Source organism: Apium graveolens, chromosome 11 (assembly GCF_009905375.1).
Source record: "Apium graveolens cultivar Ventura chromosome 11, ASM990537v1, whole genome shotgun sequence".
Taxonomy (NCBI): domain Eukaryota; kingdom Viridiplantae; phylum Streptophyta; class Magnoliopsida; order Apiales; family Apiaceae; genus Apium; species Apium graveolens.
In genome coordinates this window covers 199,910,875-199,935,839 of record NC_133657.1, presented here as the reverse complement: position 1 = coordinate 199,935,839, position 24,965 = coordinate 199,910,875, and the positions used below count along the sequence as shown (strand labels likewise).

Below are 24,965 nucleotides of genomic sequence, written 5' to 3'. Positions count from 1 at the left end.
ACGAGCGTGGAGAGGAAGCGGCATTTGTTGCTGAGTATTGAAGGTTTGAGGTAACAAGGAGAACAATAAAGTAAGATTATTTTGGTGATGAGGAGGAATGAGGTGGTTGTGGAAATTGAGTTTTATATTGATGCATTTTATCAGGTATGCGGTTCGTATAGCATTTTACTAGATGTTTTAATTATTCGTGTTGCTTAATTGTTGTTAAAATTTTGCTATGTGAACTATGGTTATACTAATCGTAAAAATGACTAACTACATTTCTGATGATTGTATAATCAGAAGAAGCATCTGCAATATTATTTTTCTATGTTTTGTAATTATTTTTCTATATAACTCTACCAATTAATTATTTTCTCTTTTTAAATTTCGGCTGTTAAGTTCTTTTTTTCTTGTTAACTAGCATAATAACATGTGCGAGGCACGGGTCATTTTTTAGAGTTTTTTTATACATCATGCAATTATAATGTTTGTAGAGCAACTCCAACAATATCCGTATATAGGCTCTTGAGTCAAATTTTGAAGAAATGAAGATAAAATTTCTCTACAACAAGTTCCATGTCCCCCTCTATAAAATTAGGAACTTCGAATGCTTCCTCACTTTTAGGAGTGAATATCCCCTCAACTATTATTATATTATATTTTTTTACCCGTTATTTTATATTTAATGAATGAATATAAACAGGGTAATAAGTGTACGTTTAAAACAAAACGATTAAACTTAATCCGTAGAATGTCGTTAGTATGTTTACAAATAAAAAGCTACAAATTAACATATATGTTGAATACAGAGTTGACCAAAATCTTGAATTTTATTTAAATAAACTATATGTACTGCTCTATAATATTACTAAGTTAACTACTAACTTACAATTAACTTACTCAATTTAAAAAAATAAAAAAAATGTATAACTGAAGTCAGAATGACTTGCAATCATAATATACAATAATGTAAAATTTATATTATTGTTAATATTAAAGTTAATTTTAATGAAAAATATTAGTTTTTGAAATTCAACGTATGTATATGTATGGGAAAATATTAGTTTTTTATTTACACTACTGTTAACAAAGTAAGATTAAGTTATATGTGTGTGTGTTAACATGTAAATTATTGTATGTCACGTCTTTTAGTAAATTATGACGGTTTCAATTGTTTATATGCTAAATATCTAATTTATGTACATGTATAATCATTATTAACATCTAGTTAGATAATTGATTACTTAAATAACATGCATTTATAATTATTCAAAAATTAAAATTATGTAAGAAATAAATTGCTATAATTTATATATGGTATTCACATTATCACTGACAAACAATCCATATCTATTTTTTACGCAACCGGGTATCAATCATGGTTGTAATATAAAAATGAATTAAATATTTTTAAGACTTATAATTGATATTCATGATTTTTTTCAAGAATTCGAAAGAAAAATTATATTTGTATCGTTATTTAAACCATTTTTAAGTTTCTTTCATTACGACTCTAATATTTCTTCATATAATAATTTGATAACATTTTATACTATTGTTCTAAAATTAAAAATTTTATTTCGATAAAGTTTTATAAATATCAGTTGAACTGGTTAATTCCTTCAAATTATTGAACAATATATATTTTTTCCTTAAATAATATAAAATGCATTGAATCAAATGCTACAATATAGTATAGATATAACTTTTATTTGAATAATTCAAAATATTAAAATAATTCAAAATAGTTGTACAATATTATCTTGATTAATGAATATTGTTGATCTAAAAGAATTCTTTTTAAAAAGTTAGTTTTTTTAAAGTGAAAAATAAAAAATAAATCGATTTAATATATAATCGTAGTTTTAACAAATCTAGTGAGACCTCATTTCAAATTTCAAATATTCTTAAAATTGGGACAAATCCCAAAAATAATAATGCGTTACCAGTGAAGTTAGTAATTTTAATATAAATAATCAATTGACCTGATCCTATAAAGACCTCAAACACATTAATTTATATTAACATAAGATATTAAAAAATTTCACATTATTGGTAAGATATTCTCGCCGAGCTTGTAATTTAAATTTACTAAACGTAGAATGTGACGATATTTTTCGGCCGGGTCATGTAGTCAAATTTCGAGTATTTTTCGGACAATGGGCCAAGTTCTAAAATGCATGGACTCATTATAATTCGAACTTATCTAAATATGTAATACCAATATAGATTATTTATATATAAGCGATTCCATATTCAATATTTTTAAAAAAATTATATATGAACATTTTAATTACTTTTTATAATAAAAAATATGTTAAAAATATATGAGATATATTTTCGAACTAAAAAATGATTAATAAATAAGATAATAATCCATTTATGTATTATGCCTAATTTTATATTTAGAATTCAATTATTTAAAATTAACTGTACAAATATTCAACTAACTATCATTTTTTGCGGAATTCAAGTAAGTATCTTTAAAGTTTAAAAAAATATTCATTTAGTACACTCACATATTATGTGTATGATAAAAAGTACATGTGGCAATATGGTGTAGTGGTAAGAGGTTGTATAGTTGAATGAAATAACTTGAGTTCAATTCCCACAAACCACATCTTTTATATAAATATTAAAAACAGGGGTAATTTAGTCTTTTCAATGAGACTTTTTAATCTCATGAAATTATACTCTTATTCTCCTATTATATATAGAAGAGAAGTGAAAGTAACAGTTAGTTGTCCTTAAAAAGAAAGTGAGTTATAGTTGACAATTAACTACTTACTCATCATCTACATCATATGCCTAGAATGCATCATCTGCCTAGAATTCTTCTTACTGGTTATTGAAGATCTTCTTATTTGAAATAATTGTTGCTCCTCCTCCGGTCCTCCAGTTCAGCTCCTCCTGCTACTCTATCGGATTTTTTTTTATTTTGCAGATCATCTTTACAAAGCCTTGCTCCACACTAGCATTCGACCATTTATGGATGATCCTGAGCTGAAGTAATTTCAGACTCATTGATCCAAGTTATTCAAGATTCCAAGGCTTACATCGTTGTCCTATCGGAAAACTATGCTTCTTCATCTTGGTGCCTTGATGAGTTGGTAGAGATACTACAATGTTGCAGAATAATGCAAAGATCTGTTATTCTAGTGTTTTACAATATAGATCCATCGGTTGTTCGAAACCAAATGGGGAGGTTTGAACAAGCGTTTGAAAAACATCAAACTCGTTTTGACAAGAAGAAGGTTGAAAAATGGAGCCTTGCATTAAGAGAGGTTTCTCACTTTTCTATATACACTGTAACTGAAAACAGGCAAGTCTGAGTCTAATAAGAAAAACTACTTTATATTATTAGTATGCATATTATTCTTATGTAAGCAATTGCATTGCAGGTCTCAAGCTGATATTGTCGATGAAGTTGTTGATGAGGTTCTACTCGAAATAAATCATGTGGCTTTGAATGTTACCAAATATCCAGTTGGATTGGATTCTCGTGTCAGAAGAATATCAAGACTATTAGAAAATGACCCAAAAAGTGTTATTAGGATTGGTATACATGGTATGGGTGGAGTTGGCAAGCCAACGCTTGCAAAAACTGTGTATAACAAACACCATAAGCGGTTTGAGGGCAACTGCTTCTTAGCAAACGTTAGGGAGGTTTCAAAAATCTTCACAAAAGCAACTTATAGGGGATGTTCTTAAACGTACCAACATTAACATTGGCAATGTTGACCAAGGAATCGAGTTGATAAGAGTTAGAATATGTTCGAGAAAGGTTCTAATTGTTATTGATGATTTGGACGACCCAAAACCACTGAAAATTTTGGACGGATCACTCGTTTCAAGAAGCATAACAATAATAACAACAAGAAACGAAGATATGTTGGATTCAATTAAAGTGCAAGCCAAATACAAGGTGAATAAACCGGATGAAGATCAATCACGTCAACTTTTTGCTCATCATGCATTTGGAGATCATAAAATACCACACAAATTCACGGAATTGACCAAAGATATTCTGAAACGTGCTGGATGTCTCCCATTAGCTCTTAAGGTTTTTGGATCCAACTTACTTAACCAACCCAAGGAAGAATGGAGATGGTTCATTGACAAACTGAATCGAGTTAATATTCACGATATTGAGAAAAAACTTCTGATCAGCTTTAATGCTTTAACATTAGAATTATGGAAGCATGTTACACACGCGTCCATCGAAACATTGACATTTTAAAGAAAAGAGGCATGTTAACGATTGATGAGTGCTTACACATTTTTATTGTATAATATTAGTACAAAATATTAATTAGTTAATACATTATTTTCCCTTCAATGCTTGGTTTTACGGTGTTTCTGATTATGCAGGCTATTAAGAAGATTTTTCGAGATTTGCCGTTGAATGGAAATAATTGGAGTACAAGTCAGAAGATTGTGATATGTTATCACGAGTCAGCATGTTCGTGGTGAATCGAGCGGAAATCCTTTTATCAGGGAAAACTGTGCAAACATTTGGTCACCAAGATTGTTGTAAATCAATTAGGAGATTTTCGTAATTAAGGCTAATGTGTAGTTTTTAGTATAAATAGGCCCCCTAGCCTCATTGTATAGACATATAACATCTTATCTCACACATCTCTTACCTCTCTCTTGTATCTCTTTTCATCTTTCTCCCATGTAAATAGAAGTTTATTATTCAATAAAAGCTTAAAGTTCGTCTCGATTCTTGGTATGATTTCTTTATTTTCTTATACCATGATGATCTCGATGATGTTCAATTAATCCCTCTCTAGGGGGGATGTAGTTGGCTATCAAGACCAGATATCATGGTATATGCGCTTTAATTGCTACATATTTGTTTATTGATTATCTCGAATATCATGTCTATGTGAGTATTTCATACATTCCACACAAGTAAAGTTGGGAGTTCGTATAGTTAACATCCATATAATTTTGAGAGTTAATTTAGTTGCTAAAATAAATGTGAAATATTTTTATGATTTTAAATTAAACTTGATTTGGAGTCATTGGATGTCTTTACTCTAAATACTTGTGAGTTTATTTGCTATTAAAAATACATGTTTATGCCATGATATTCGTGTTTAGCCGATGAAATCCATTCCTTAGATCTTTAAAAAGTGATATTTTAAGTGCTAGTATAATTATTTTGTTAGTTTATTAAATTAGAAACTTGATTCGCGTTCTCTATGGTTCGGCCCGTACTTGCCCCCGTACTCATGTACACCCGTGCACTTGCGGTTTTATTAGTTTCAGATTTTTCCCTAACAAATTTGTGGGCCCGCTGCCGGGGAACGCGTCATTGAGTTTTTAATTTTAAAAAAATTAAAATTATTTTTCTGTTTTTATTAAAAGCAGACCCGAAAAAAACTTTTTTTAATGTGACCAATTCGTCTGGTTTATTAGTTGCTTAAATCACTCTACATAATTTGCTCTCTGTTTTGTCCTTTAACCTAATTGAAAAAGTATAAAAGAAAAAGAACAAAAAAAAAGTTGACTGTACTGTAATAGTTGATATACCTTGTTATTGTTTAAAGGTTTGACTTTAGTTATGTTCCGTAGTAGTTAGTTTTTGTTACTTTCCTTTTTTTTTTTAATTTTTTTACGTGTAAACGTAATTGAAGAGAAAATAGAATAAAAATATTTTGTTATTTAATTTGTTTTATGTAGAATTTTCAGGTACTCAACTGCGGCTTAAGGTACTTCTTTGCGGAGATAACTACGAAGCTATTTGGGTAATTTTTTCCCTAGTTTTTACATAAATAAAAAAATATTAATTTAGATTATTTATAGATAAAAATTATGTGTTGCATCATGCATTTTATTTACACGTAGAGCATATCTTGTTTAGATTTGTTTTTTCATTTTTGTATTTTTTTCATATAAATTGTGGTGATTGCTGGAGAACCCAAAGGTAGGTACCACATTAGTGTAAACATTCACATTAGTGTAGTATTTTTTGTTTTTAGTTTTAATTATTGGGTGTGCATTTTCATCTAATTAATTTTAAGGGTAAAAACACAATATCAAGATAAGGTGAGAGATTTCATCACCCTTTCCTTGGCCCACAAATCATTAATTCATCATCTTGCATTCCCTTCCACTCCCTTAAAATTTAATTAGACGCTGACTCCTAGGTTCGAGCTCAATTATGAAGGTACCTAAAAGAGAAAATAAATTGGGAAATATTTGAACTTTTGGTGACAAGGCAAGTTTATCACATACCTGGCCAATTTGGATTGATGACTAGGCTAATGGTTCTCTAATTCAGCGTCTTGTTTCAAGGAAGTGCCCCAGCTTACCTGGCCAATCGGTTTGAATAAATCTAGATTTATGGACATTTTGGTGGTCCCAAAATTACGAGCTATCTAGAAATTTTTAATCCAACCTAGAATCATATTTTTTTTTCTCTTTTTAATTTTTTTGTGTATATTTTAATGTGATAATTGCTAGTTAATTTAGGAATCTTCCAAGTGTACACCTAGGAAGGGAAGTACTAGCGGTCATTTAACTTGTCCAACCGTTAGACTTTAACATACACTTCCATACACCATCATGGGAGATGCTTCACCTTCTCATTTTATCACGCTCCACCATATCTTATATCCCCAACAACCCCAAATTGATGTAGGAGCAAATATTGACACTTTTCACGAAGATGAGTTAATTAATGAACAAGGTACAAATGAAAAATTTAGGGAGTTGTTTAGGGATATGTCATCAATAGAAATGTTTGAGGAACTAAACGCCATTACTGCAAACTGGGAGACCCAATGCGAGGAGAGTTATCTCAAGCCTAGGATCGTTGAAAAGCCTTTCATGATAAAGCCTCGTGGAATTTAACTTTTTCCTTCCACTTATAAATTTAGTTTTTTAACGGCCCATGAGACCGATTATTGCTTTATTGTTCACGATCAAGAAACACACTATATTTATCAATTTCAACAACATAAGGAAGCACGCACTTGGTTTAGGATATCTAATAAGGGAGTATATCTTTTTGAGGTTTACAACCTTGAATTAGACCATCAAGGTCAAGCTTTTGATGACTATTTACCTAATCTAGAATACTTTTTGGTTAGGTGTAAGTATAAATTTTGGGAGAGACTTCATGGTCTAGTTAGACAAGGTGTTGGATAGTAGTCAAAACTTGATATGGGGGAGACATGTATATTTTGTATAATTTGTTTTGTACAGTTTTTTCCTTATTTTTAAATAGGATTGATAGTGAACTCCAAGTTTTCTCCTCCTTCACCATGGTGAAAGAACACCTCTATCTCTTTTGTGTATCCTTTTTTTACATTGAGGATAATGTAGATTTTTGATATGGGGGGAGTTAGTTGTGATTAGTTTTGATCCTGTTATTTTATTCATTTAAAAAAACACATTAAAAAAATGAAAATGACAAAAAAAATGATGAAAAGCAAAAATACAAAAAAATAGGAAGTTATCTAGGTTGTCTTTTCTTGATCTTAGTTACTAGTTGGTGCTGACTGTTATCCAAAAACCTTATATATAAAGTGCCTATAGACGATTTGAATTTTATTAAGCATAGTGATCTTCACAAACTTGCGTCACACTTAGGTTTTTCCTTGAATTCCGAGACGCCACACACTATTCACAAGGTCTTTGTTGGGAAGATGGGTGAGATAGTTTTCGATACCTGAGAGAGAACTCACATGTTAGAACAATGTCGAATCATGCATTTGATAAAAAAAAGCAAAAAAAAGAAAAAGAAAAAAATGGTCATAAGTAGTAAATTTGACTAGTCTTGTTTTGTAGCCTTTATTACTCGAGTAATTAAGTCCTTAGAGGTGTTGCAACACCTAATGCCCTATGACCGTCTGGTTTGGGGGACATTGACCCAAAGCTCGTTACATAGGTAACATAGAAAGCCTAAAAAAATAGATATTGCATGATCAATTAAAAAAAGAGGAAAAAATAGTATAAGCGAATTTGGCTAGACACTTATTTTGATAGAGATTGAGTCAGTTCAATACTGGTTGAAAAATAGAAAATGGTTCATCCATTTCTAAACAACATTGACCGATTTCAAACACACCTTGAAAGTTCTAGCAACGTTTAAGTGGGGCAAGTGGGCTTGTATTATGATAAGAGGCTTTGGCACATATTTTTTCTAAAAATAGTTCAGTTAACACTAGTGAATGCTAAGAGATGGAGTTACAATCCAGTTAATGTAGTAAAGATTTTAAGGGTATATCTTATGTAAACCTTTAGGAGACAACACTCCTCTTGTGGAGATCGTCTATGAGTTTAACGTGTTGGTGCACCTAAAAGTACTCGTGATTCGTACTATAGTCAGTTAGGTTTTTCTTTAATCTCGATGACGAGCTTGGTTTTGATATGGGGGAATTTGATTACACATTTTATTGTATAATATTAGTATAAAATAATAATTAGTTAGTACATTATTTTCCTCTTTTATGCTTGGTTTTGCGGTGTTTCTGATTTTGCAGGCTATTAAGAAGATTTTTCGAGATTTGCCGTTAAATGGAAATAATTGGAGCACAAGTCAGAAGATTGTGATATGTCATCACGAGTCAGCAGGATCATGGTGAATCGAGCGGAAATCTTTTTATAAGGGAAAGCTGTGCAAGTATTTGGTCACGAAGACCGTTAATGCTATTGTGTAGGTTTTTAGTATAAATAGACACCCTATCCTCATTGTATAGAACATAACATCTTATCTCACACATCTCTTACATCTATCTTGCATCTCTCTTAATCTTTCTCCCTTTTAAATATTAGTTTATGTTGGGAATATGTTGTGAACTTGATGATTAGATTAATAAAATACCTTAGTAGATTCAACTTAGTGTAATTTATAGCACTCGATGGATGTTTAAATATAGTCCTGACGGATGAACTCTATAGTCCCGACGGATGACTATTTGACATCCATCGAGTGAGTAGCTTATGTACCAAATAAGATTGTAGCACATTTCTGCAAACATATTGTGTAGATTCTGTAGGAGGTTATAAGTCATGTTGACTACTAGTGGATATGCACAATAGGTGGATTAATTGTAAATAAGTTATGTCTTGTAATTTTGTGTAAATGAAGTGGAGTCTAGTGACAAATAGCTACCCAACGGATGATCAAGCTACTCGACGGATGATCAACAAAGCTACCCGACAGATGCTTGATAAAGCCACACAACGGATGACAACAAAGCTACCCGACAGATGCTTGACAAAGCTACCCAACGGATGATCATATTCAAACATCATTTGACAGTGACAACACAGTCACATGCGTCGGGTGTTTGCAAAAGGAATGTGGCAGTCTGTTTAGAAGGAATTTAAGAACAAGAAACATTACCATTTCCATGCAATTGAAAAGATATTCAAAGATGCTAGATATGTTTTGTTTTATTATCTTGTCTTATTCACATGTAAACTTGGTGATATATAAACCAAGTGTAGCAAGTAGAACAACTAACAAAGCAAACACATTTTAACAGAGAGATAGATAAAGCTGTACTTGCTAAGAATCTCTCTATAGTTTGATTGTTCAACCTTGTAAAGCAGCTGTGAACCATTTAAGCTTCACAGAGTTCTATTTGATATATATATATATATATATATATATATATCTTTGGTGGATACTTTCAAATCCACCAGAAAGTTTTAAAAGCTTTTATTTTTATTGCTTTCATATTTTATCAAGTAAGAACAATTTTTGATTTAGAAAAAGTTTCTAGAATTACATTCAACTCCCCCTTCTGTAATTCTTGTTGTATTGTTAGGGAATAACAATTGGTATCAGAGCAAGCTCTTGAAGTACAAAGAGTGTAAAGATCAAAACAAACAGCAAGATGAGCAAGAAGGATGTTGGAGTCAAAATCCTTTTCTGGACAAAGGCAATTATCACCACTAGAAGGTGAAAATGCATCTTCATCTTCTTTCTTAAGATGAGGCCTATGTGGATTGCATAGAGAGAGGTCCTCATGTACCAATGAGAGCTACAACTGGAAATGAGTCATCTGTTCCCAAACCAAGGCATGAATGGTCAGACCCTGATATTGAATAAGTCAGGAAAGACAAAAAGGCCATGAATATTCTATTCAATGGAGTTATGGTGACATGCTTGATAACATCATTAACTGCAAGACAGCCAAGGAAGTTTGGGACATAATTCAAATAATCTGTGATGGTATTGAACAAGTAAGGGAAAACAAGATGTAGTTACTAATTCAGCATTATGAGCATTTCCACTGTGAAGAAGGTGAAACTCTCACTGATATTTTTAGTAGATTTCAAAAACTACTAAATGCTCTGAAACTGCATGGAAGAGTCTACCAAACTAAAGACTCTAACCTCAAGTTCCTTAGATTTCTTCCAAAAGAATGGAAACCAATGACAGTCTCCTTAAGAAATTCATAAGAATACAAGGAGTTTACCCTAGAGAGACTGTATGGCATTTTGAAGACTTATGAGCTTGAAATAAAGCAAGATGAAAGGATGGAGAAAGGAAGGAAAAAAGGAGGATCCATAGCACTGGTTGCTGAGTTAGAGAAAGAGAAGGAGATGAAGGTAGATGCTGTTGAATCTACATCAAAGGTCTGTGAAAACAAGGGCAAAGGGTTGGTAGCTGAAAATGAAGATCAATTGAGTCAAGATGACATGGATGATATTGTTGAACACTTAGCATTCTTATCCAGAAGGTTTGCCAAGCTCAAGTTCAAAAAGAACTTTGGAGCTACTAAGCCAAATAGAAACATGGTGGATAAATCAAAATTTAAATGTTTCAAATGTGGCTTAGCTGGTCATTTTGCAAATAAATGCAGAAAGTCAGATTCCAAGAAAAAGTTTGAGCCTGTTAATTACAAACAGAAGTACTTTGAGTTGCTCAAGCAAAAGGAAAGGGCCTTCTTAACACAAGAAAATTACTGGGCAGCTACTGGACTAGATGAAGATGAAGAAACAAGCTATGTCAATCTAGCCCTGATGGCCAAGTCTGATGAGACAGAAACAAGTTCTTCAAGTAATCAGGTAATCACCACTAACCTAGCACATTTAACTAAAGCTGAGTGTAATGATGCAAATAATGATATGTCCACAGAATTATATAACTTGCGTGTTAGTCTTAAGTCTCTCACCAAAGAAAATGCTAAAATTAAAGAAAATAATTTGTTTTTAAGTGAGAGGAACAATGTGCTAGAGTCTCAGTTCATTAAATTTGAGAAATTAAGAATTGAGTGTAAGATTGCTAAGGAGGAATTAACTGAGTCCTTGAAGAAAAAAGAATTTTTGAAGAAGCAGCTTGATCGTGAACAAGGAGTGATTAAGGCATGGAAATCTTCCAGAGATGTCCATGCTCAAATCACTAAAGTTCAAGGAATTGAGTCCTTTTATGATGCAGCCTGGAAGAAAAGCAAGGAAAAGATGGAATCCAATTTAGTTGAAGGACTGTCTACAGATGTGGACTCGATGGATGATGAAGATCATCCGTCGGATAATCAAAATGATTATCCATCGAATGGAAGAGAGCCACATCCGTCGGCTGTGAGTAAATCAGTGAGCAAAGCCAAGCTAGCCAAGCTGAATGAGAAATATGGATCCATCACCAAGAATTTTGTTCCAGGAGAATCAAGTCAAGTCAAGAAGGAAAAGAAAGTCAATGTTGGTCATCTGTCCATCAAGCAATTGAATGACAGATTAGAAAAGATTGAGGTTAAAACAGATGCTAAAAAGAAGAACAATAGAAATAGGAAAGTAGGAATTAAAAAACATAACAACTACACACTTGATAAATATGCTCTAAGAAAAATTTGTGTTAAGTGTGGTAGTATTAATCATTTGTCTGTTAATTGCAAAATTGCCATGCCTACTTCAATGACCGTACCTTCTTCTTTTCCAAACATGAATGCCATGTCTGCCATGCCTATGAATGCTATGTCTGCTCTGAATATGAATGCACAATTTGCTGCTATGCCATTTGCACCTAATCCTTATTATTCTGCATTTAGTATGCCTCAAATGTCATTTAGCATGCCCTACTGGAATAATATATTTGCAAATAACATGTCTTTTCCTGTTAATCAAATTGTGCATAATAATTCTGCTCAAATGACTGGTTTCAAAGGCCCATCTCAAATGACCTTGGATGAATCAGAAATTCCCAAGTCAAATGAGATTAAGCCTAAGAAACCAAAGAAGAAAGCTAACAAGGCAGGACCCAAGGAAACTTGGGTACCAAAATCAACTTGATTTGATTTTTATGTGTGCAGGGAAATAGAAAGAATCTTTGGTATCTGGACAGTGGTTGCTCAAGGCATATGACTGGAGATTCTACCTTGCTCACTATGTTCAAGGAAAGAGTTGACCCAAGTATTACTTTTGGAGATGACAGCAAGGGTTTTACTGTGGGATATGGCTTGATTTTAAAAGACAATGTCATCATTGAAGAAGTTGCTCTAGTGGATGGTCTCAAGCACAATATGTTGAGCATCATCCAGCTTTGTGATAAGGGCAACTATGTAACATTCAATTTAGTAGCCTGTGTTATGACAAACAAAAGGAGCAACAAGGTGGTTCTCACTGGAGTGAGAAAAGGGAATGTGTATCTAGCTGACTTCAACTCATCAAATGCAGAATCTGTCACTTGCCTTCTCAGTAAAGCAAGTCAAGATGAAAGTTGGCTATGGCACAAGAAGTTGTCACATCTAAACTTCAAGACCATGAATGAGCTTGTCAAGAAAAAACTGGTTAGAGGTATTCCTCAAGTGGAGTTTACTAAAGATGGACTGTGTGATGCTTGTTAAAAGGGAAAGCAAATCAAAGCATCATTCAGAAAGAAGCTTGACTCAACAATTGAAGAACCTTTGCAATTGCTACACCTGGATTTGTTTGGACTAGTCAATGTGTTGTCCATTTCAAGAAAAAGATTTTTCCTAGTAATTGTGGATGATTTCTCAAAGTTCTCTTCGACATTTTTCCTAAAGTTTAAAGATGAAGCTAGTGAAATCATTATCAATCACATAAGGCAAGTCAACAATCATCCTGACTTTAAGGTAAGAAGAATCAGAAGTGACAATGGAATTGAGTTCAAGAATTTTGTGATGAGATAATTTTGTGAAGAGATTGGGATTATGCATGAGTTTTCTGCAGCAAGAACTCCACAACAAAATGGAGTGGTAGATAGAAAGAACATATCCCTTATTGAAGCTGCAAGGACAATGCTTGAAGAATCAAAGTTACCTACATATTTTTGGGCTGAAGTTGTAAATACTGCATGCTACACTCAAAATATCTCTTTGGTGAATCAATCAAAGTGCATGACTCCCTACCAATTGTTCAAGAACAGGAAACCAACTCTAAATTTTCTTCATATATTTGGCTGCAAATGTTATATCTTGAAGAATCAAACTAATCAACATGGGAAGTTTGATGCTAAAGCTGATGAAGGAATTTTTGTTGGATATGCTATGGGAAAAGCATATAAAGTCTACAATCTAAGAACCAACATTGTTGTGGAATCAATACATGTTGTGTTTGATAACAAAAAGATTGAAGGACTACAAGATGTACATTTCCATGAGAGCCTCAAGTTTGATAATGTGGAGATGGTTAGTAATGACAGTGATGATGAGAGTGATCAAGAAATAATTACTAACGATAATACAGAAAAATCTACTACTAATGAAGCTCATAACTCAGCATCCATCGAGTTACAAAATACTTCATCCGTCGGAAGACAATCTGCCTTATCCGTCGGGAGACAATCAGCCTCATCCGTCGGGACTCAAAGTGAATCATCTGTCGGGTCATTAAGAGAAGCTGAAAGTCAAGGTAGATCACTCACAGAAAGTTCCCCTTTCTCAAATCAAAGATTCACAAACTCAGGGGGAGTTTCTCATAATCAAAACTCAGTCACACATCAAGACAACAATGAGGCCTCTTCATCTAGAGCACATCTACCTCAACACAGAAAATGGACAAGAGATCACCCTTATGAGCTAATTATTTGTGATGCATCTTCTAGAGTTCAGATAAGGAAATCAACTCAAGAAGAATGACTGTATAGCAGTTTCCTATCAAAGGAATAAGAGATCACCCTTAGGGCTATTGTCAACAAGAGGGAATTGATTTTGATGAAACCTTTGCTCATGTTGCAAGACTAGAAGCCATCAGAATTTTCATAGCCTATACAACTCATGCCAATTTCAAGGTCTATCAAATGGATGTCAAAAGTGCCTTTCTGAATGGAGATTTGGAGGAGGAAGTCTATGTCAGTCAGCCTCCTGGTTTTGAAGATCCAAATCTACCTGATCATGTATATTATCTTCTGAAAGCACTTTATGGATTGAAGCAAGCACCTAGAGCCTGGTATGACACCTTGTCAAAGTTTCTTTTAGAGAATCACTTCACTAGAGGTACTGTAGACAAAACTTTATTTTTTAGAAATATTAATGGCTCTAGCATATTTGTTCAAATTTATGTAAATTATATTATATTTGGCTCTACAGATGAAAAACTTTGCAAAAAGTTTGCCAAATTGATGCAAAGTAAGTATGAAATGAGCATGATGGGAGAACTAACTTACTTTCTTGGTTTACAAGTTAAGCAAGTTAGTGATGGAATATTCATTTGTCAAACTAAATACATTTATGATCTTTTAAAGAAGTTTGAACTAATGGATTGCACATCTGCAAAAACTCCGATGGCCACTGCAACTAAACTTGAATTAAATACTACTGAAAAGTCTGTGGATATTTCAAGTTATAGAGGCATGGTTGGCTCACTTCTATACTTAACAACTAGTATGCCAGACATAATGTTTGCTATATGTCTCTGTGCTAGATTTCAAGCTGATCCTAGAGAATCTCACTTAATTGTTATTAAGAGAATTTTCAGATATCTCAAAGGTACACCAAAACTTGGCATTTGGTACCCTAGAGATTCTGGTTTTGATCTAACTAGTTATTTAGATGCAGAATATGCAAGTTGTAGAATTGATAGAAAAAGTACAACATGAACCTAACAATTTCTAGGAAACAAGCTAGTATCCTGGTTCAGTAAAAAGCAAAATTCAGTTTTTACTTCCATAGCAGAAGCTGAATATATTGCTGCTGGCAGTTGCTGTGCACAGATTTTGTGGATGAAAAACCAATTTCTAGACTATGGTCTACAAGTGGAAAGAATTCCTATTTCTGTGATAACACAAGTGCAATTGCCATTACTGAGAATCCAGTACAACATTCAAGAACAAAGCATATAGATATCAAGTATCACTTCATTAGGGAGCATATAATGAATGGTACTGTGGAATTTCATTTTGTTCCAAGTAAAAAGCAGCTTGCAGATATATTTACCAAGCCACTGGATGAATCCACCTTTTCAGGGTTGGTAAGTGAGTTAGGTATGCTTAATTATTCTTGAATTAATTGAGATATTTTTGCAAGTTGCAATGCAGCCAGAAATTTAATTGATTTTTCTACTTTGGATGAAATTTTGGCTAAGTCAAAATTTACATCCCGGCGGATGATCATTATCCATCGAGTCTGATCATCCGTCGGAATAGAATATCTAAAATCAATTATCTTTCTGGATTACTTTAATAACCCGACGGATAAAATGATTCATCCTCATCTGTCGAGTTGTCCAAATCATAGCCGTTAATTCTCTGAACATCATCCATCGAGTTTACTTACAGTATGTAAGTATATTTCGACGGATGATTGATAGAATTTTGACAGTTTATTTTAATTTAAACGGCTATTTTGGGCTATTTTGATTGGTTCTTTATTACATTTGTCAGTTTGTTTTTAAGAGAGTATAAAAGCAAAATTCATTTTCATTTTTTTTCTTTTATCACTCTCAATTTATCTGCTCTAACCTCTTTCTTCTTCAAAAGCAATCACTCTCTCTCTCTCTACAAATTTCAATCTCTAACAATGGCACCAGTCATCAAAATCATGTCTCAAACTGGATACATCTGTGAGAAGAACAACTTCACAGCTCTAGTGAACAAGGAGATTCAACAGTCTGGTGATTACCACAAAATGATGGATTTTGTGAAAAGCTATAAACTCAACTATGCTATGCTGGAATCTCCCACTATCTACTGTGAGGTTGTAGAGGAGATATGGACAACTGCAGTATACAACTCTACTGACAAGACCATCACCTTTACTCTTAAAGGTAAGCAATTTTATGTTAATAGTGATGTTGTCAAAGCATGCTTTAAGATTCCTGATAATACTGTTACTACCCCACACACAGACACTAATATAGTTAACATGCTAAATTCCATGGGCTATGCACTCACTACCTCTAAATTAAGTGAAATTTGAAGGTTGGGTCTTTGGAAAGAATGGAGTTATCTGTGTGATGTGGTAACTAAAGTAATTTCTGGTAAAATTAGTAACTTTGATTATGTTAACATATCTATGCTTAACATGCTTTACATGTTAGTTACTGATAAGTACTTCAATTTTAGTTATTTAGTCTTGTTTGAGTTAGGGTATAAGTTAGGGGATCTCAATAAGAGGGTTAAGAGTGTGTATTATGCTAGATTTTTCATGATGCTTGCTAACCACCTCATTAAGGATATTGTGATTGAGAACCCAACCAACAAGCTAAATTGTTGGGTTCAAGAAAGAAGAATCATTGCAGATCTTAATAGAGCAGACCATTACAAAGAGGTGCCCCTCTTCTATTTTCCAGTAATGGAGGGACCTCAGGTAAGTGAGGTAATTTCTATAGTCTCCACTCTTCCAAGCTCACACACTTCTTTGCCTTCTAATATAGCAATGACATCTGTATCAATGACCAAACAGATGCCTACCCAAGCTACCAAAGCAAAAGTTTCAAAATAAAACGAAGAAAGCCCCCTCTGGTGTCTCTCAAAAGATACCAGTTGCAAAATCTACTAAACAAAAAGAGGGGAGTGTGAAGGTGGGTAAGAAAAGTGAGGGACAAGGTGAAAATCAAAGAAGCCCTAAAAATAAGGATGGTGAGAAGAGTGTACCCAAACCTAGCCACACCACAGTTTTCCCACAAACTGTGGTTATTAATAAGGACATAAGCTCAATTCTAGTTTCATCCTCCCAAAAGGATGTTACTATTCAAACAGGCTCCCAACCAGGAGCACAGAACAAAAGGGGTAGGGACACAAGTTCACCACAAACTTACACTAGAAAGAAGAAATCTAAAACCATTGGGGATGCACAGGGCACACACATAGTGCAAACTGGAGCTAAAGACCCAGTCACTGCACCATCTCAAATTCATCTTGATGTGCCTCCAACAAATGTGGAGTCACAACCAAAATTTGTACAAAATGAAACGCCTCAAACACCAAATTCCCCCACACACTCACTGTATGTAGATTTGATTCATACATCTCAACCAAATTCTCCATCTTTAACTCTGTTGGAGAAGCCAAAAATCCATGCAAGTGAGCATCATCTTCTAGATGATTTGTTGGCTCACTTGCCATTTCTTTCTGAGATTATTGAGACATCTGTGCCAAAGTTATCATCAATCAGCACAGATTCTATAATAATCTCCACTCCAAACTCATTCATTTCTATTCTCTCGATGGATATTGTTCATCCGTTGAGTGGTGATTGTATCCCGACGGATGTGCCTAACAGCAGTCATCCGTCGGATAGTCCAATTACTACCCCGATGGATATTTCTCATCCTTCGGGAGTCTCTGCACAACTTCAAAGCTCAACAATAGTCACAAGTGCATATGACTTAGTAATTGTACAATCACTTTTAGGATTGAGGGAAGGAAGTGATTTGAGTGAGAGTATGGGTTGCACCCAGGAAAAAGGAGAGAAAAAGAGTGAATTTATGCAGTCCATTTCTTCAGGACTGGCAAAAGTGAGTGAGATGAGTTCCACCTTAGATGGTGAAGGTAAGGGTGTGAGGGTGGGAAGCCAAGGGGAGCCCTTGATGCAAGAAAAGAGAGATAATGAGAGAAATACAGGTACAGGAGAAATAAGGGTGGAAATCATTGCTAGTGAGTCAATGAATGTCCAGGATGCAGACAAGGAGGGACTATCTAAGCAAAGTCAAGCTATTATAGATTCCACCTCCTTGGATGCTGAGACATTTACTCACCCTATTCCAGCATACCAACTTCTAGCTGAACAGGGCAATGACAATGCAGAAATGATGCTCAACTTGGTGCACACCACACAGTCTATGCAAAGAGCAAAAGATGCAATCACAACCATGCCCACTACAGCTGGTGATGTTGACTATGAGACTGGTGGGTCAGAAGAATTCGTTGGTGATGAGGGTGAAAATAGTGAAGAGGAGCCACTGGATATAGGGGAGAAGTAGCCCCTAGTTCCAGATTAGGCATGCCATCATGGGCATTCTCCAAGAATTGTGATGAATATCACTTCAAGACCATCCTCATCCAACTCATCAGTCAGACACAATCTGATCTTCAATCATCCAATAATGCTAGCACCAAGAAGCTCCTGCAAGCACATCTTGCTTCTCTACAATTACAATAAATCCAAGGCTATCAACATAGTCAAGATGTCACTACCATCAAAAATGAGGTTGATCAACTCAAAAAGGACATTTCTGACAGATTGGAAGCTAGACTTCCAGAAACAACAATGATGGACATCAAAAGACAGCTAAGGAAAAATTTTGATCTTGCTACCAAGGTGCATTCCCTGGACAAAAGGATGATTGCTATGGAAGCATCTCTAATAGCAATTTATCTCCATCAAGCACATCAAATAGACTTGCTTCAGAAGCTAGTGGTTGCACAAACTTCCACCTCAACTCAACTTGCTGATAACAAAAAGGGGGAGAAAGAAAGCTATATTTTCCCAATCAGTCAAGAGAGTTCAAGGAGTGAGGGGGAGCAAAAAGTGCTCAATATTCAAGTAAGCAAAGTAATTATGCCAGCAATTGTTTTCACAAAGCCACCTGCTAAAGATAACATTGATTTAATTAATGAAGCAGCAGCCAATCTGAGAGCAGCTGAGAAAAAGCCAGTGAGCCCACTAGACTGGAAGAAAATTGATGAAAATATTCAAAAGAAATTTGGTCAAATACAGAAGCCAGATAAAACAGTCATTCATCACTCTCAAGTCAAGAATATTTCTGTGAATAAAATGAGCATGAACTATCTGGAGAAAGGCCAAACATCCTGCATCAAATCTCCAAAGGCAAATCTAATAATGAAGCCAAAAGTGAACTACTCAAAGTTTTTAGACTAGAATCCTTTGGATACAGTGTATGAGACACCCAAGCCAGATGAGAAGAAACTGTTGGCCAGATCAATAGCATTTTACAAAGATCCAGCTGATTCAGCATTGAAAAGAAGAATTTCCTAGGTTTTCAGAGATGGTAAAGAAATCTGTGTGGTGGTTGGACACCCTCAATTTGTAGAAGCAAAAAGGGAAGAGAAAGTAAGATTAAAGCAAGAAAAGAAGCAGGATGCTCTAGATGCTAAAAAGCTCAAACAAAAGAAAGAGCAAGCTGCTATCTTGGCCAAGCTTCAAGCTGTGAAGACTACAAAAGAGATTTCTAAACAACCATCTGAAATAACTGAATTTAAAGATCAGAAAGTGCAAGATGCACCTCAACAGAAAAGAAAATTTAGATACAAGCTTCAAGCTAAAAGAAAATTGGACTTTAGTGATGAGGAATTAGAAGACTACATTCCCAAACAATCTACCACTACAACTCAGAAATCCATGCCCTCTGTGGTACATGAGGAATTCAAGGTAGATCCATTCAAGAACTTTCATGGTGAACCTATGATTCCAAAGGATGAGCCAATAGATTGGGATAGTCTACCAATTCCCGAATTAAATATTCCTCTATTCAAGAAGCCAAAGAAGACAAAGCTTAGAGCAATCAATAAAGTGAAGCCCTCAACTCTCAAATCAAAGACACTGGCCAAAGTTTAACCAAAAGTCAACAAGGGAGATCTCTTGTACATCTGTGATATCAAGGAATTTTCTGACATAAACCTCTATATGGATGTACTGGAAGAAGTAAGAAGTATTGATGCTTACAGGAATCTACCTGAAAGGCTGGTGTTCAAATATAAGGGATGAAAGGAGATCACCTGGCCGCTTCACAGGATTCTTCAAGAAAGCCAGTCTGTACTGATAAAGGTCTATTCATCCTTCAGAACTTTGGATTCAATGTGACAGCAAGAAGACTAGTTCTAAAGAATATTGAAGAACTGAGGAGTATTAGAGCTAAAGATGCACTCCCAAAAATATTAACTATTCCTTACATAGGGAGTATAGTGTATCTAAGGCCCTATTGGCTGATGGAATTTATGGATGATAAAGGAGTAAGAAGATTTTTCAGATTAGAAGACCGGGTGAGTATTTCTAACAATGAAACTCTACTTGAAATGCAAGAAATGCTAGATCTCTCAGAAGCTGATGAACTTCAATTCCACAGACAGTTCCAAAATCAGATAGAAGAAAACAACAGGAAGCTTGGGAAGAAATCCAGACAATCAAGGAAATAGATTTATCTGCTCAGACTAGATGAGCACCTTGATAATGATTGTGAGCAAATCTTTGTACATTTTTTCTTGTTCAATTTTCAGTAAATAATGTAGCACTTTTCTGTTTTATCTACTACCTTTTAAATCTGTATTTTTAGGGTGTTTTGTTATCATCAAGTTTTTCTTAATTTATGGCTACAATTCTAGTAGGCATAAATTGGGGGAGATTGTTGGAAATATGTTGTGAACTTGATGATTAGATTAACAAAACACCTTAGTAGATTCAACTTAGTATAATTTGTAGCACTCGACGGATGTTTAAATGTAGTCCCGACGGATGAACTCTATTATGGCGCCCTCCAAACCCGGGTCAAAAATTTGGGGTCCACACACACAGCTTATTTATAACCTGCTTATAACAATAATAAAGATGATAATAATATGAAGTGACCCTACTTACCAACTACCACGGATCGCAACAGGTTAAAGTATGCACACAAGCCAAACACATCTACTTATATTACAAACCGTTCAAATCCCAACTATCCAACTCAGAACTGAGTATTAAACATTATTACAAACTTTTACAAACTTAAATTATCCCAAAAGAAGCCTACTAGCTTAACTTGATCAACCTGAACCCCTAGCTCTCGCGCTGGACTGGGGATCCTCGCTACCAACTGGTTCCTTTTTAACTGGAAAGAACATAAATAACATCGCACAAATGAGCTAACTACCTCAGCAAGTCATAATGACAAAACTGAGAATAATGATCATAAGGTGAATATGGTTATGAAATCAGGTGAACAATGGATTATGATTTAGAATTGGATATTATATTCTTATTTTAAAAACCAAGGTTAGGCTGCTGATCAGTCACGCACTAACCCCGAGCAAAGCACACAGCATTGCTCTAACTACTAGATCCAAGGCACACATTGGCCTAACTTGACCATTATATGGTCTGACCACGAATCTGGTCCACAATTTTATAAAAACAATCCAATTCTAACATAATAACAGAATAAGCAGTAATAAACAATAAACAAAATCATTAACAACATTGGATGTTCAATAATGAAAATGGTTTCAATCTACATAAAGATCAATATGGCATTTCCAAAGCTTGGCTGTTAGGTAATGAAAGAATTGGATAACAAAGGAATCAGTGTTTCAGGGTTTTAAGGATTTGACCTTTCAAAGCATAAGATACAATGGTTTGAGTGTGTAAGCAATTTGGTTCAGTGTTTGATAATTAGTTTGTATGTATTTGTGGAGTAGTATCGTATATTTGAGGTTCGTATTTGGGTATACAACAATCAATGGTTTAGAAAGAATAAGGTTTACGGCTCAAGATCAATAACTGGAATCAGGGTTTGGGGTTCAGTGCTTCAAAGCACTTGCAATATAAAACAAGATTATCAATCAGTACAACATCTCGAGAAAGTTCAGAACACTTGCCTGGTACTAGCTTACTATACTGCACTTGCTCTCAATCACCACTGTCTTACTCCTTGACTATCTGTTTCTCTTTCTTACGCCTTGCCTCTTCTGCTCACATATTATAAGCATCTATCAATATTTAACTCATACGATTCTATTCGACACATACTTCTATTTACCCTTTGTTTCACCCAAATCCGATTAACGGATTGAAAGTTACGTAATAAATAAGTAAATATCAAATATACAGACTGACAGTCAACCAACAAGTCACATATAACACAAAACACGTCACATAATCAATGATATATCATTTATAAAGAAGTCTTGGGTCATAAACATGCTTTCGGGTACTTAAAATGATTTTTAAAACATTTTTCCGAATTAAAATGGGTCGTTGGATCAATTTCGGAGTAATAAACAGGGTTCGGTTGGCCAATTCTGGCTTCGAAACAATTTTATAATAATTATCGAGCCTTGGAAATAATATTTTAAAGCTCGAAACTATTTTTCAGAATTTTTAAATCATTTTTAAATAATTAAATCTAATTAAATAATTAATTAAAATCAATTAATAATTAATTAAATCAATTAATCAATTAATTTTCAAATTAATTGACCAATTAATCAATTAAAAATTAACTGAAATTAATTAACTAATTAATTCAGATTTATTTTTAAACTAAAAATAATTTTCGGAATTAAAATAATAATTTTTGGAATTTTCAGAAATTAAAATCGAATTTTTATAATAAAAATAAATAGGAAATATGATTTTTGAATATTTTTAAAACAGGAATCCTATTTTTGCAAATTCTGGACAGTTCAGGGACCTAACTGTTTCTTCCCCAAAAGATAAGGTACTAAACTGTAATTTTACAGGGGGTCGCCGGAAAATGCCATGTCTCGCCGGAGAAGACGATCCAGGGATGCTCAGGCCACCACCACCTCCAGATCACATCTACAATTCACCAGGAACATAACTATGCCATCAAATCGACCTAACAATCCCTGAGTTGGCCGGAATTTGGCCGAGAAGTTCGCCGGTTTCCGGCGAGTTCGACGTAAACTTTAAATGATAACTCCCTTCTCTACAGACCTCGTCGATTTGTGAAACTGGTACGAATAGATTGCAAATTTCATAGAGAATACAACCCACTATACCACAACATCTATCTATCCCGAAATAAGAAACCCCCAAATTCAATTAAGAACATTCATACGGGTTATAAACCCTAATTTTAAAATTCGAGAATTAAACTCAATTTTGAACATGTTATTGAACTCCAAATCAGACGTATGACATATGAAAATATCAGGAAAACAAGCTCTACAACATGCAATCATCAAATCATACAAACAATCATTCGAACAAAAATTCATATTTTTAATAAAAATAATTCGAAAATAAATAAATTTTCAGAAAATGAACCTTGATTTCTACAGTGATTTGGAACACAGAATCTGATAGAACACCTCAAGACCTTTGGATTGAGTACTCGAGCTTTGAAAACAGAGATCAATAACACCTTCGTTTTGCTGTTTGATTCTTGGAAGATTATATGAATATAAAGTTTTTCTCTGGAAAATTATTTAATTAACTGTCTGCAAATGATTTTGATACGAAATAAAATATGGGAAAAGGCTATTTATATTTACGGAAAATTAGTATCCCGTTGGATCATTCCGGATATAAAGCGATACGTTTATTTATAAAAACTGATCCAACCGGTATCGGTTTTCGGGATAATTATCCAAACCAGTACAATTTGTACTGCGGTCTTGGTCTCAGCGCCTAGTTACACGTACTACGAGGTGATAATTGGGATAGTTTAATAAAAAGCTCCCGTTTATCGAAAATACGAGTTTTATTGATTACTGAAACGAATATTGTATCGAAAATGTTGCGACGGGACCCGCACAGGACAAACCGTACGCTGGATCGAAAAAGTCAAAACATGAAAAATGCTCGGAATATTGCAATTAGGTTAGGAAGGAGTTCTCGGAAGAGTTTCCGGTTCCAAAAACGTAACAACGGATGACGTCGGTTGGTTCCCGTTTTTATAAAATAGATTTTAAATACCCGGAAAAAGATTTTATAAATTTCATATGATTCTTATAAATTCATAAATTAACATAAAAATAATTAGGAAGATATGACAATTATCTATATTTTATTTTGGACATATAAAAATTAAAATACTCAATTAATATTATTTTTAAATATCCAACACAGATAACACTTAACAATTAGTTCACAGAATAGATACTGAACACAGATAATAATTATTTATTAACGAAAATAATTACACGGTATATCCCGGATATTACATCCTTCCCCCCTTAAAAGGATTCTGTCCTCAGAATCTCCTAAGAAAACAAATGAGGGTACTTTTCTCTCATATCACTTTCTAACTCCCAGATTGACTCTTCAACCTTTGGGTTTCTCCATAACACTCTAACTAGTTTTACCACTTTATTCCTCAATACCTTCTCTCTTTCTTCTAGAATCTCTATCGGACTCTCTACGTATGACAAATCTGCCTGAAGCTCTATTGGCTCATATTCTATTATATGTCTGGAGTCTGGATTATACTTCTTAAGCATTGATACGTGAAAAACATTGTGAATGTGCTCCATGTACGGAGGTAACACCAACTCGTAAGCTACTTTGCCAACGCGCTTTAGAATCTCAAAAGGTCCGACATATCTTGGGCTCAGCTTTCCTTTCTTTCCAAATCTCGTTAGTCCTTTCCACGGTGATACTTTTAGTAATACCAAGCTTCCTTCTTCAAATTCCATGTATTTCCTTGACTAGTCTGCATATTTCCTTTGACGGTCTTGTGCTGCTATCAATCTTTTCTGGATTACTTCAACAATTTCCTTTGTCTGCTGCACCAATTCAGTTCCAAGTATTTTGCGTTCTCCTACTTCGTCCCAATATACTGGAGTTCTACACTTGCATCCATAAAGGGCTTCATAGGGTGGCATCCCAATACTGGCGTGATAACTGTTGTTATAAGCAAACTCTACGAGAGGTAAA

The 24,965-nt window shown here is 34.2% G+C and overlaps 1 protein-coding gene across 3 annotated transcripts in view; it reads left to right on the top strand.

Annotated features, from left to right (window-relative positions):
• LOC141697183 (TMV resistance protein N-like) overlaps positions 1 to 24,965 on the top strand; it is a 261,701-nt gene that overhangs the window by 60,589 nt on the left and 176,147 nt on the right. The window lies entirely within an intron of this gene.